Source organism: Schistocerca piceifrons, chromosome 7 (assembly GCF_021461385.2).
Source record: "Schistocerca piceifrons isolate TAMUIC-IGC-003096 chromosome 7, iqSchPice1.1, whole genome shotgun sequence".
NCBI lineage: Eukaryota > Metazoa > Arthropoda > Insecta > Orthoptera > Acrididae > Schistocerca > Schistocerca piceifrons.
This window is the reverse complement of record NC_060144.1, coordinates 363,682,911-363,696,953: the sequence shown is the minus strand read 5'-3', so window position 1 is coordinate 363,696,953 and position 14,043 is coordinate 363,682,911. Positions and strand designations below refer to the sequence as shown.

General features: G+C 42.4%; 1 protein-coding gene and 1 pseudogene across 1 annotated transcript in view; both read left to right on the top strand.

Annotated features, from left to right (window-relative positions):
* The window catches only part of LOC124805709 (leucine-rich repeat-containing protein 24-like), a 677,046-nt gene that overhangs the window by 23,040 nt on the left and 639,963 nt on the right, over nt 1-14,043 (top strand). The gene's annotated exons all lie outside the window — the stretch shown is intronic.
* LOC124709155 lies at nt 6,534-6,651 on the top strand (annotated as a pseudogene).

Below are 14,043 nucleotides of genomic sequence, written 5' to 3'. Positions count from 1 at the left end.
ATTCATTAGTACTTCCGTAACCCAAGTCTTTGTGTACTAGTTCTTCATGAGTAGTCTCTAAAATTCAGCTTACACTTATCACTGTTAAATTGTGATGTGAGTCTGTATCCTTTTCCAAGTACATATTCTCCTTTTCTGATTCTTGAACAAAGTATTCGCTGCACTAGCTCAAATTTTTTGCAGAACTCAATCTTTCTCTTCTCTCATTCCTTGGACCAAACCCATATTCTCCCGTAATTCTTTCTTCTACTCCTTCCCCTGCAACCTCATTTCAGTCTTCCATGACTATTAGATTGTCATATCCGCTTAAGTATGGAATTACCCGCTCAATATCCTCTTGTACTTTCACTATTTCTTTATCTTCAGCTTGCGACATCGGCATTTATACCAGAACTATTGTCGATGTTGGTTTGCAGGCGATTCTGATGAAAATAACCTAATCACCAACTCTACACAATAACACAGTTTATGGCCTGTCTTGCGATTCATAACTAATCCTAGTCCCGTTTTACATTTTTCTGCTGCTCTTGATACTACTCATTACTCATCTCACCAAAAATCCTTGTCTTCTTTCCATTTCAACTCACTGTCTCCACTATATCCAGATTGAACTTTTGCATTATCCTTTCCAGGTTCTCTAGATTCCTTACCACGTTCAAACTCCTTACATTCCACTCCATGACTCGTTGGAACCAGAGACCGAGGAGGTTTTGATTATTAATCAAGGACGCGACCTCTACACCACAGGTACGTCGCGTAAATTATAATGTGATATACTTCCCTGTCTCATTTCATCATCATTCCGAATGCCTACCTGCAGGTAAACAACAATCGGACGAAAAGTCCCCTTTGGCTGGCCAGTACCATAGCTTCCCAAGCTCTCCGAAATGAAAGTGTTAGATTCTCTTATCTACGGGTACTCTTAGGCTCCCTGATTAACTCTGGGAAGGTATTGTGAATGTTTGTCAATGTATTTTGAACATGCCTAGAATTTTTTAACTTTATGGTCATCGTTGACGGAGAAAATAAGCTAAAAAATATGAACGGCAGCCAAGGGAAGCACTAGTCATACATTTGTCTTCAAGTGCGTACCTGCAGTCTGGATTCTCGGGAACGCTGTTGTAATGTAACCTCCCCCTCACTTATCGACCTTAATGACAGTGAAAAATTAAACAGATTGTACCTAATGGAAATTTGGGAAAAGCAATCGTCACCGAAGTTAATCTGTCGGTAAAGATGGAGGAAAGGGTTACATCTAAATGAAAGGAAAAATGCAAATGAAACTGGTGGAAATTAATTTTGAAAAGGGGTAAAGTTAATAAAGAAAGTAAACGTGCGGCCGTTGCGTTAACACTTAACTAGCGGCAATTAGATATTTGAGATTTGGGGGAAATTACGCTCGCCAATCCTATGGACAATTACTATAGTAACTGAAAAGAAAGCTTATTACACATATAATTAGCACTATAAGCGTGGCAACTGAGGGTTGACACGTGTAGTGTGAAAACTGAAAGTTTGTCAGAAGTAATAAATTTAGCTACACTGTGACTTAATTTAGCAAAAGAACCAATAAAACCGGAAAACTGAAAGTTAATTGAGTGACTGAAATTAATAGTGAGCTTTGTTTCTAAAGCACTACGAAATTCAATAAAATAAGGTTAGTCTTGGGCTACTTCAACAATCATTTCAAAAGCTACTTGAATCTACGCAATTTAGAAATAAGAGATTTAACTTTGAACTTGAATTTAATGATTCTCAACAATTAACAATAGTAAAATTTAGTACGTACGAAGCTGAGCTGTAGTCACAGGTAAGCTAAAATATGGTAACAAAACTCGCACTCATAATTTGTGCTTGTGTAATCTAAATATTGGAGCCAGCTATGAATACTTTAACTGAACTTTGAAATTAAAGCAGTGAAATGGAATGATATTACTTTAATGCTGGCGTTTGAATTTCAACGACACTCGGGTGCAGTCCGGAAAAGGAAGGGACCCTCCTTGGTAATGCAATTGGGACAGTGAGCAACAAAGGTTCATGCTACGTTGCTGTAATTTAGTGAGAAAAATTTAACAGTTTGAAAAGCTGAGGTCTGCCATACAGTTCTAAAACTTTACGTGATACCAGACTTACTTGTTGGTTGATTGAAGGTTTGAAGTCGTCGATCGAGGAGGTGGCGACAGTCACTCATTGTCGGCCGTCGCTGTTGCAGAAACTGGATGTTGGCGCGCCTTCTTCTCAACGCGGTCTCCAGGCGAAACGGGCTCTTGATGTGCGCCAGCTAATGCTTCCCGTCCGCGACACCGTGTCAGAAACTATCATAGCAATTCGAGCGCAATTACATGGTGCCAAACCCCGAAAGCGCGGCAACTCGCGGGAGCGTCACACAACACCCCTGCTCCACTGCACTACTCCCGCCAGACTCCGCCCTGCCCGCGCTCCACGCGACAGAGTTAACACTACCAAAGATCCTAAACACTTTGGTTCTCCACACGACCTATCGATGTAATCATTCGATAGCATACTTTTCCCTAGGCTAGACTCAGAGTAAAATTACAAATAATATTTACAAAACAAACAAATTATACATCGACATAAATGCATAAATAAATAAATATATATATATATATATATATATATATATATATATATATATATACACACAAATAGCAAAACAATTACAATATATAAAGACACAGAAACGTCACATCTTCAGGTAACAAAATAAGGAAAAAAATTTGTAGTACAATGGATGGAAATAGGAGGATATGCATTTCCGGCGTTACAGTAACGTGTTCATGAACTCATTCATAATTCATCTTGCTGGGAAAACCATTGATGTTAAGACCTATATTCAGTTGCTTTAAAAATGTGAACGTTTAACTGGATAAATAAAATGTTCCTGTGGATCTGATATAATTAAATCACTGAACCACGAAAACAGTGATATATACATACATCTTAAAGGCATGTACTAGTCTTCTTTACCTGTTTTGGACTGACTTTATCAGATATGATGTGTTAATGGTCTAAGAACTCGATAATCTCATAAAAGATGAAATCTAGGTAGTACAGAAGAAAAATACAGTGAAATCGCTGTTTATTCCTTCAAAAAATGATTGGGGAAATCTGTATCTACAAAATGGACTGAGATTACAGTTAACTCAGTTTAACGCATGAAAATGCAAAAGAAATGGTTTAACAATCATTGAGAAGCTATGTCCTGAGCAAACGTGGATATGGTATCTGGTAAGTGATTGAAACGAACGTTTATCTGGATATAACATTTACATCCACGTAAACTGTACAGTGATTTCCAAAGGAAGAGAATGCTACCGAAGAGTATGCATTTGCATCTATGTCCAAGATTGAACACATGTTGAACTTTTCACTGCAAGAAATTGTTCAATAATGAGATGGAAGTGACTGAATATCGTGAAAAATGACTTGAAATTTCCTACAGTTTGCTTTGCGGTTGCAGCTGGGTCTCACCATACTCATAATCTGCAAGTGGTGTTTGAAGTAGCCGCAATATCAGTTGGCTCTGTACGAACAAGGCGTGTCTAAGTTCAGCTCCACCAGTTGAGAGTATCTTGACTGCCCAAGTGAAATCTGATTGAGGTGGCTCCTGACTGTAGAGTGAATTTCTGCGGTCTGCTTTTGATTGCTGATGTCGGGCGTTGATATATATCAATGACATGTCCGAAAGAACAGACACCATGTCCATAAAAGTATATAGTTCTGGCAAAACACGACATGACCTTCTCCTTCTGTGCCGATGCACGCATATTCCCTGAACTCGTACAGGACTTGGTGAGAATGTCTTCCACGAGTAATGAGTGTGTTGGGGTGGGACACTATGAATGTAGTGTGTGGACACACAAGATGAGAGTGTGGGTCTTGCGGGAGGCGTGCACGAGATAGTCCCTGCAGTCGCGCTATCCTCTGTGCTCTCGGTGGCTCAGATAGATAGATCGCCTGCCTGCAGGAGATCCCTGGTTCGAGTCCCGGTCGGGGCACACTTTTTCGCCTGTCCCTGTTGATATATATCAACGCCTGTAATCAGCTGAAGGTATTAATATAATTCTAATTTCCTTCTAGACAGCTGCAGGTCATCTATGGTCTTGTCCGAAAGAACAGACACCATGTTCATAAATGTATATAAGTTTGATTGGCTTAAAGATAAATATCGCGAGTGCTGCCCAGTAAGAAGAAATTGTCCTTAAGGATACTGGTCTCTCTTTCTTGCCCTCATTTTAGATGGTTAATTAGGTGTGAAATTCATTACACCCGAATGCCCTAGAACATTATGACCACCGACCTACTATCGATATAAATTCATCCAGGCGGTACCAGCGTCACTTGCCGAGGAATGACTGCTGGTCGGACTCACGCATGGTGCATTTAATGTCAGTGAGCTTGTTGAAGGTGTGTTGAATGGGGAAGGCGTGCGATCCATTTGAGTATGACCGAAGGCAGATTGTGATAACCCGAAGGATCGGCACGAGCATTTCGGAAAGTGCATGACGTGTCGGGTGTTTGAGCTGTGCTGTGGTGAGTGTCTTCAACACGCGATGAAACCAAGGTGAAACCACGTCCAGACGTCGTGGGGTTGGGAGACCACTCCTAATTATAGGCTGGGCAGGCTGATAAAACAGGACAAGGGGCGAACTGTGGCGGAACTAACTTTGGACTTCAATGCTGCTCGGAGTACAACTGTGTCTAAACAAACAGTACATCTAACGATGTGGGCCTCCGCAGCCAACGACCCATGCATGTTCCAATGTTAACACCACGACATCGGCAACTACGACAGAAACGGCACGTGACCGTCGGCACTGGATGTTGGAGCAGTGACAGAACATTAAATGGTCTGATGAATCCCGATATCTTCGTCATGCCGGTGGAGAGGCTAAAGTCCGTCGTCTTCCAGGGGAAGAGCTCCTTGACACCTGTATTGCGTGACGGACACGAGCTGGTGGTGCCTCCATTACACTCTGGGGAACATTCACGTTCGCATCCATGGGTCCAGTGGAGCAAGTGCAGGGCACTATGACGGCCAAGGGGTGTCGGACACTTGTTGGAAGGCAGTGGCGTTTTTCACCTAGACAATACGCCATGCCACAAGGCTAGGAGTGTGATGAAGTGCTTGGAAGAAAACAGTGGAGGGTTACAATTGATGTGCTGGCCCCGCAACTCCCCAGATCTGATACATATCGAACACAGCTGAATGTGACTGAACGTGTCGTCTGAGCTCATCCTCCCAATTCTGGAATTTACGGATATTATGTGACTTGTTTATGCAGATTTTGTGCCAACTACCTCCAGCGATCTACCAATGCTTAATAGTTTCCATGGCAAGATGCGTCGCCTCTGTTATCCGTGCCAAAAGTGCACATAACGGCTTTTAGGTAGGTGGTCATAATGAGCTTGCTGATCAGTGTAGTTGGCTCTCCAACATTGTGGCCTTCTCTCTCCCTCTCTGTCTACGTTCATGTGCTAGCAAATAAGGGACGATCTCTGTAACCACAGTCGTGTTTCTTCCTACCACTTCTAAACTGATTAGGTTAACCAATGATAAGTGATTTTACAGTTTCTTAAAAATTCTGACTTGTGGGATCTGAGCACGTTGTCGTGTGTCATGGTTTCCAAAGGGGTCCTAAGCTTTTCTCCCCCCAGTCCACTCACCGAGATGTCATCTTAAAGATCAGTGAGTATTTCAATGAGTTCCGACTGGCCGCAGAACAGTCCACAATAGTAGTTCTCCCGTGACTTTGCTGAAACAGCACACATACCAATGACGACACATAGCTCGCTAAAAGCAGCCTCCATCGTCCCAGTACAGCCTGGAAACGCAATCTGTATTGTGATTGTGGAGGGTGTGGCGCCAAGGCTAGCTACCCTCTAAACACTGTGCAGTGTGATCTCTTGCCTCGGTTCCTTGCAATTGTTTAATAGGCCAGCGGACCTTCTGCGAATTCCGCAGGGGATGCTTCCAATTGGCCTATGACATAAGGCATGCCCCCTCGCCTACAGCCAATTACAAGATGCTTTAATACACGCTTCTTTTTAGGTGTATACACGCAGTTCAATACAGTAAATTGTAACCGACATGGGTAAGTAAACACTGGTCGGTGGGGATTAATTTATTCCGATTTGATTCGTCTTTTTATTTCGGGTTTTACATCCTACGGGAAGTTTGGGAAAAGCAGTGGATTAATAGTTTGTACTTATAGTCAAACACCATGTATATACAGGGTGTCTCTTCTAAAAGTTTTACCGGCCGGAGTGGCCGAGCGGTTCCAGGCGCTACAGTCTGGAACCGTGCGACCACTACGGTCGCAGGTTCGAATCCTGCCTCGGGCATGGATGTGTGTGATGTCCGTAGGTTAGTTAGGTTTAAGTACTTCTAACTTCTAGGCGACTGATGACCTGAGAAGTTAAGTCCCATAGTGCTCAGAGCCATTTTTTTTTTTCTAAAAGACTTGTCTGATGTTTCAGCAGATCTTTGCAATTTAGTTTTTGCAGTCTGTGCCAACGGCCTTGCCGCAATGGTAACACCGGTTCCCGTCAGATCACTGAAGTTAAGCGCTGTCGGACTGGGCTAGTACTTGGATGGGTGACCATCCGGTCTGCCGAGCGCTGTTGGCAAGTGGGGTGCACTCAGCCCTTGTGATGCAAACTGAGGAGCTACTTGATTGAGAAGTAGCGGCTCCGGTCTCGAAAACTGATATACGGCCTGGAGAGCAGTGTGATGAACCCATGCCCCTCCATATCCGCATCCAATGACGCCTGTGGTCTGAGGATGACACGGCGGTCGGTCGGTACTATTGGGTATTCCAAGGCCTGTTCGGACGGACTTTTGTTTTAGTTTTTTTGCGGTGTGTAGCTGGAGTCAGGCTAAACAAATTGTGCTAATCATGTCTTTCTACGATGCCCACTCTCGGTGGAAAGCCCCGATTTGTTTCCCACTACAAATAAAATGAGTTTTTAAGCGGAATTTTACGTACCCATTCTGTAGAGCGATCCCAGATTGGTCTAGCAAGATACCTGTTTAATCTATATGTCTTAAAAGGGACAGTAAACTCGGAAAATAACCAGTACTCCACTAGCGAAGGCTGCCGCCAAGCCAGTAGTGCTACTGAGTCGCTGGGGGATTTCTGTTTATTTTTCGTGTTTACTGTCGGTGTTATACATATCGATCAAACAAATATAGGACTAGACTAATTTGGTTGCGCTCTGTCGAATGGCATGTAAAAATCCGCTTCGAAAGTCATTTTCTTTGTAACGCGAAAGAATGAATGACTTGATGAGAACCATGTGTGTGGGCTGATTCCAACCACACAAGGTGAAAACAAAATTCAAGCTGTCTGCTGAAACACCAGAGAAAATGCGCCTGACGAGTCATAGTAGGGATACGTGATCTATAGTGAGTCATAATGAGAAATAGTTCATGAATAGCCTCATACGTTGTGCTAGAAACATTCAGTTGTTTTCTCTGTGTCAATAAACGGCGATAAATCTGAATTTTATAACACCGACAAATGTGAAGGGAAATGTTGAGGACCTCTACGTGCCTGCATGAGCCAGGAGGAAAGAACGGTAGATTGCACAATTTAATCGATTTGTGAACAGCGTTCTTTCGTGCGTCATCGTCCTCGATTTCCGTTCACAGCTCCGTGGCAAAAACCTGTACAATTTGTCACGGTCGATAGCGTACAGCTCGTATCTCCAGTACCATAGCTGTAACTTAAGTATGACAAGTGATTCTTTTGTCTCATCCCACCCTTCCCACCGCGCACTGCTACAAATCAGTTGCTTACTGAGGTACCTGATACATTCGTTGCGGATTAACACGTCCAATTCTTGTAGTTCTTCAGTGTGTCGTTAAATGGCTAAATTTTCGTCCTCATTTTGTAAAAATAAGTCCCAAAAAGAATACTTTGTCTTATTTATGTAGGTGTGAATGCAGTTTCTTATGTCTCTCTCCTTCCGTCCCAAAATATAATACGTCATCACCCCAACTCTTAGCTGAAGCTTATTAACAATTAGCTACAAGAAACATACTTATATTGGTACTTCGTATATTGCATTAACAAGATATGCAAGAAATTTGAATTCAGAGAAACATATAAGCTGAAAAAGTCTCATCAAAAAATGTTAGGCTTATATTTATCAGAATGTCAATTTTTTTCTTTTCTGCTCCACTTATGTAGATTACAATATATGATCACTCTCACTGGCGTTGACGCAGAGACCAGTGCAACGAACAGACGATTCTCACTGTCGGAAACGGCGGAGTTCGCGGGATGAACGACTAACCAGAATCGAAGTCCAGTATGTATAGAAGTCTCGTAATCCGGCGCAAACTGTCCAGGAGTGATCTGAATCGGGAAACGTAAATCTAGGCAAAGCGGACATATGGAAGGCTTCAGAGAACAGCAAGAACTGCCGGAAAAGCGCGAGGCCACTGTATTGACGGACACTGTGGCGTCAGTGGACGGGACCACAAGACATGCCCGTGGTGGTGGTGGGGGGAAATTTAAGAACTGTGCTTGTGACAAACTCACTTTCACAACGTTTAGTTTCTACTGAGAGTTCTCAGTATTTTATAAAGAACTACGATTGTGAACTCAGGTCAGCAGATTACGGCTACGAGTGTGTAAATGAAGGGAAAGCTATTGAGTTGGTGCTTAAGTTCTTGGCGTTTTTCCGAAAGTTTAATGAACACAACATATGCACGTAACACAGACTTTATTCATCAATAACACATTCTCCTTCACTATACACAACTGTCTGCTGGGGTTCGATCCACAATACTTTTGAGGCGAAGAACTCGTCGAGTCTCATTCGGAGAGTATTTTCATCCGGAAAGGAAGTTCCTTTAAGGTTGTTCGGTAGAGAGCGCCAGATCAGGTGAATAATGTGGGTGTGGAATGACTTCCCAACCCAACTCCTATAGAGTGTTCTTTGTCAGTCTAGCAAAATGCGGGAGGTTTTATCGTGGAGTAGCACCACTACACGTAGTCTTCTTGGTCATAGTTCTTTGATTGCGTCTGCGAGACGTCTCGGTTTCTGACAGTAAATGTCAGCAGTGATAGTTACACCTCGGGGAAACAGTTCGTAGTAAACTACACAGCTGCTGTCCCACCAGATGCATAACATTACCTTTTAAGGGTGCGCGCATATCTTTGTACAGGGAGTTGCTACTTTGTTTGGGCTCAGCCATTTCTTTTTTTCCTTACATTAGCATAAAGACACCATTTCTCGCCACCAGTAACGATACACGAGCGAAATCATCGGATTTGTTCACGAGTCACCTGCTGATTTTTTCTGTTTTCGGCTTAGACAATGTGGTACCCATACACTCGAGTTTAGAATTTTCACTACTGTATGAAAATGACGCACGATGGTGGAATGCTAACAGTTCATGACCTATGTTTCTTGATATATCTCTGTCGTGTCGATTAATGGCTTGAAAGAGCCTCATCTTATCCCGAAGTTCTTCCTGAACGTGGAGAGTTACTCCTGACAAAGTGATTCTCCTTAAAACGAGAAAACCATTTTATTGTCGTGCTCTCTCCAATGGCGTTATCCCCATAAACTGCGGAGACGTTCCTGGTTGCCTCCGCTGCTTCATCCCTCAAATGAACTTCAACAGAAGAATATGTCGGAAATGTTGAATTTTCCCCACTTGCCACTCTCTCTTCAAGAATCCATAGCTCCACTCACTACCTCCAAGTGACAAAATGGCAATTTGTAAACTTCAATAGCAACAGTGAACTACAAGCAAAAATTGAAAATTTATAAATAAACCCATAGCAACAGGAATACCCACATGCAAAACAAAAATGCTACGAACTTATGCATCAGTCTCATATCTCTTTCAGTCATTCGTACATACGATCGAGAAGTGTCTCTTTCTGTCGTATTTTTCTCAACCCAGGGCTTGTCCTTTATGTCTTCTCTTACTCAGCTTCCTTAGGTTTTGCCATTTGTATCTGTGTACTGAGGAACGGTGTCGGATTTCTTCTAGAGAAAAGGTGCATTCAGCCTAGTGAATATGCACTGTTACGTGGCCTGGAACGTAATCTGTCAGACCGCAATCACACCCACGTGGGGAGGCCACGTGCGCAAGACCTCATGCAAGGAACTGAAGAGTGTCCTGTGTCAACCGTAGCTTGTAATCTCTAGAATTTCGTGACATTTACGAGTCTCTTAATTTTCCAACTAGTTTAATCTACAGAAGTTATCTGTCATTTTCGATACTGATGTGATTAAAAATTTAAATGCTTCTACTCAAACGTTTTTCTTGTTTTGGGGTAGCATGGCGGTGGCGTTTTACCTCCATGAGTTACTAAATACGTTTTTCCGAAATTACTTCTCCAAAGAAAACGAGGTAAATGTTCAAGAATTCGAATCAAGAACAACTGCCTAGATGAATAACTTTTAAGTAGGTATCATCGGTTCAGCGAAGCAGCTTAAATAATTTAATAAAGGTACGTCTTCTGATACAGACTGTGTACCAGTTAGGTTTCTTTCAGAGTATGCTGACACAACAACTCAAAACTTAACAATCACATATAGCCGCTCGCTTGACAAAGTATCCGTACGTTGAGACTGGAAAATGGCACAGGTAACACCAGTACACAAGTAAGAAAGCAAGAGAAATCCGGTGAACTATAGACCCATATCACTGACATCGATTTCCAGCAGGGTTCTGGAACATGTACTGTGTTAAAACATTATGATTACCTCAAAGAAAACTGTCAATTGACAGTCGGCAAGGATTTAAAAAATATCTTTCTAGTGAAACACAATTAGCTCTTTGTTGTCACGAAGTAATACATGGATTTCTAATTGATTCAGTGTTTCTATATTTCCAGAAGAGATTTGACGCCGTTCCTCACGAGACTTTTAATCTAACTGCGTACGTATGGACTATTGCCTCAGTTGTGCGGACGAATTCATGATTTCTTGCCGGTAACTGAGGGAAAGGCATCAAGTGAAACAGAAGTGATACCTTGAGTTCCCCAAGGATGTTTTATAGGACCGCTGCTGTTCCTAACCTACATAAACGACGTAAGAGGCAATCTGAGCAGCTCTTTTGGATTGTTTGCAGAGAATGCTGTCATTTATCATCTCGTAAAGTCATTGAAAGGTTAAAACCAATTGCAAAATGACTGACGTGATATGTGTACGGTGCGAAAATGCCAATTGATTCGAAATGAGGAGAATTGTGAGTTCATCCATATGAGTAGTAAAAAGAATCTATTAAATTTCGATTACACGATAAATCACAAAAATATATAGGACGTATATCCAACGAAAGACAAAGTAATTACAATTATGAAAAACTGAAATTGGAATGATCACATAGATAATTCGTGGGGAAAAGAAATCAAAGACAGTGTTTTATTGGCAGAACATTTAAAACTTGCAACAAGTTTACTAAAGATTCATAAAGTGCACTTGTCCGTTCTCTGCTGGGAAACTGTTGTACAGTGTGGGACCCTTACGAGACAGGATTGACGGAAGACATCAAACAGCTTCAAAGAAAGACAGCTCGTTTTTTAGTGTCGCGAAGTTGGCGAGAGAGCGCCCTGGATGTAATGCGAAAGTTGGGGTGGCTGTTATTAAAACAAAGGCGATTTTCGTTGCGGAGAGACATTTTTTCGAAATTTCAGTCATCAACTTTTTCCTCTGAACCAGAAAATATTTTACTGCCGCCACCCTACACAGGGAGAAATTATCATCATAGTAAAATAAAATAAATCAGAGCTCGTACACAATAATTTAACTGTTAATTTTTCCCACTGTGGAACAGTACAGAAATAGTCTGAAGGTGGTTTGAAGAACCCTCTACGAGGCACTTAAGTGTGAATTGAAAAGTAGTCAAGAAGATGTAGGTGTAGATCTTCCCTTTCGATTCGTACTTGCATTTGTGACACAAACTGTTAGACGCGGGGCCTTCAGTTAGTAATGGAACACTTTTTTTTTGAGGTTGGTTATATTCAGGATTCCAATACACTATAATTATATTCAGGATTCCAATACACTATAACCATACCAATATTTGGAATATAATCTACGTTCAAAGCGATAGCCTTAAACCAACGTACTGGAAAGTTTGTATGTTCGCATGCTATAACTCTACCGATCGATATCGGAGCTCACATCGTGCAGCATCAATAACCCACCGATCATCCACTTACTGCTTTCCATGGAGTGCACCCTTCATTGGACCAACAGATGAAAGGTTCGCGTTCTGGGCTATTGAGTGGTTGAAGAAGAACAGTCTGCTGTAGTTTTGGGAGCTCCTTTCCGGTGCGCAGACTTGTTTGAGGTCTTGCATTAACGTGGAAACGTTTGCGCTGAAGACGTTTCCTCAGTTGCCTGAAGCCCAACACTTCAAGAGTCCGTCTGACCCGTGCTACACCTTGTGTTTAGATTGCATTGGTTTTCCTTTGCTTCCCCTGACATGTTTGTTTGATATGTTGTCTGTCATTAAGTGGCTGCTTGCCCGTCTTTTCCCTCTGCTAACGATATCTGCGTTTTTGCTTCCGGAAAACTGCTATGGAGGAAGTGAGACCTTTGACCGGTTGTAACCTCGTGTGGTGGCGCGGAAGTAGGGGGTTGCGCGCAGAGAGTGTGGTGGACACGGGAGGGCAGTGTGGCTCTCCAGCGCGAAGCAGGCGTGGTCGGATGTACCGAGTCGCCACTTGATGTATGTCGGTTGTGTGTAACGAGCGAGTCGAGTTGACGGAAGAGCTCCTCGCGTGTTGGTTGTATACAAAATCGCCCCTCGAGGAGTTGCTGTTCATTTCGCATTGGTGGGACGTTACCAAGCTTCTTTAAATCCTCCGTTTCAACACTGGAGTTTAAAAGGAGACACCTAACATGAAGGAGCGGTCACTACCTGTCAATGTTGCAGAGAAGGCGTGAACTCCGGTGACAGAGCGTGTTGTCGCGTGACCGTGGCGTGTTGGGTACGCTGGCGACGCATGCGCGGTCGGATGTGTGGATCCTGGCCATCGGAGGTCGTATACTGCCTGTTCGAGCATAATTGCAAGTTACGTTTGTGGAAGGTTTAATCATTAAGTAATAATTTTGTGTAACCATCGTCTCTTCTGCCTTGTGGCCTCCAGCGACCTGGTTTCGAGTCCCTGGCACCGGTGTAACTGAAGACAGTGATCTTTCCTCCTCCTCTTGTTACTGTCCGATTGGAGGTGTAGTTTTGGCAGTTTAATTGTTTCGCTATTCTGTAGTGGGTTATGAGTAAATTCATGCTTCTGGTTGGTTGATCATGTGGTCGCTCATTCTGGACTGTGTGGTGTAATGTTTCCTTGCACGAGGTTAGCTCTGATTCTGTCAGCAAGTTAAGCCATCTTATAATAAGTTTTCGCTGGCTAAAAGTCGGTGCAGTGACCAGCCTGAGAGTGGCAATTGTGTTTACGAGCGTATTTAAATTGGTCAGCATTCTGTCTAGCCTGAGCAAACCTGAGTGGGTGATTTGTGGCCGCCTTACACGGGTCCGTCATATCTGTTATGTTCTAATGATATTCCAGGACACTTTTGTTTAAAAATTTTTAAAATTCCTCCAAGTTTGTAAATTCTTTTTATTGCCATTAATCCTGTGTTTGTTGAGACCTATTTAATTTTTTTAATGGTGTTGTTGGTAGCTTCACTACCTCACCGTACCTTATTAACAAAGTTCTGTATTTACTTTAGTAGCCTGTTTACTAATGTTATTTAAGTTTTTTAAATTGTCGTTTTGCTATAAATTACTTTGATTGGCGTTAGCGTCGTGTTTTAAAATGTAGTTTATTGCCGTAGTGCTAGCTTCTGTGTTTTTTTTAAACAAATTTAAAAATTGTTGTATTGCTATAAATTACGTGATTGCCGTTAGCGGCGTGTTTAAGAGGCTGTTTATTGCCGTACTGCTAGTTTCTGTAAGATACGAATAAAACATTTGTGAAAATCTCAACTCGACAGTAAACTACTAGAAATTTGGCCCCGTTTCCCAACTTGTGGTGGGGCTTG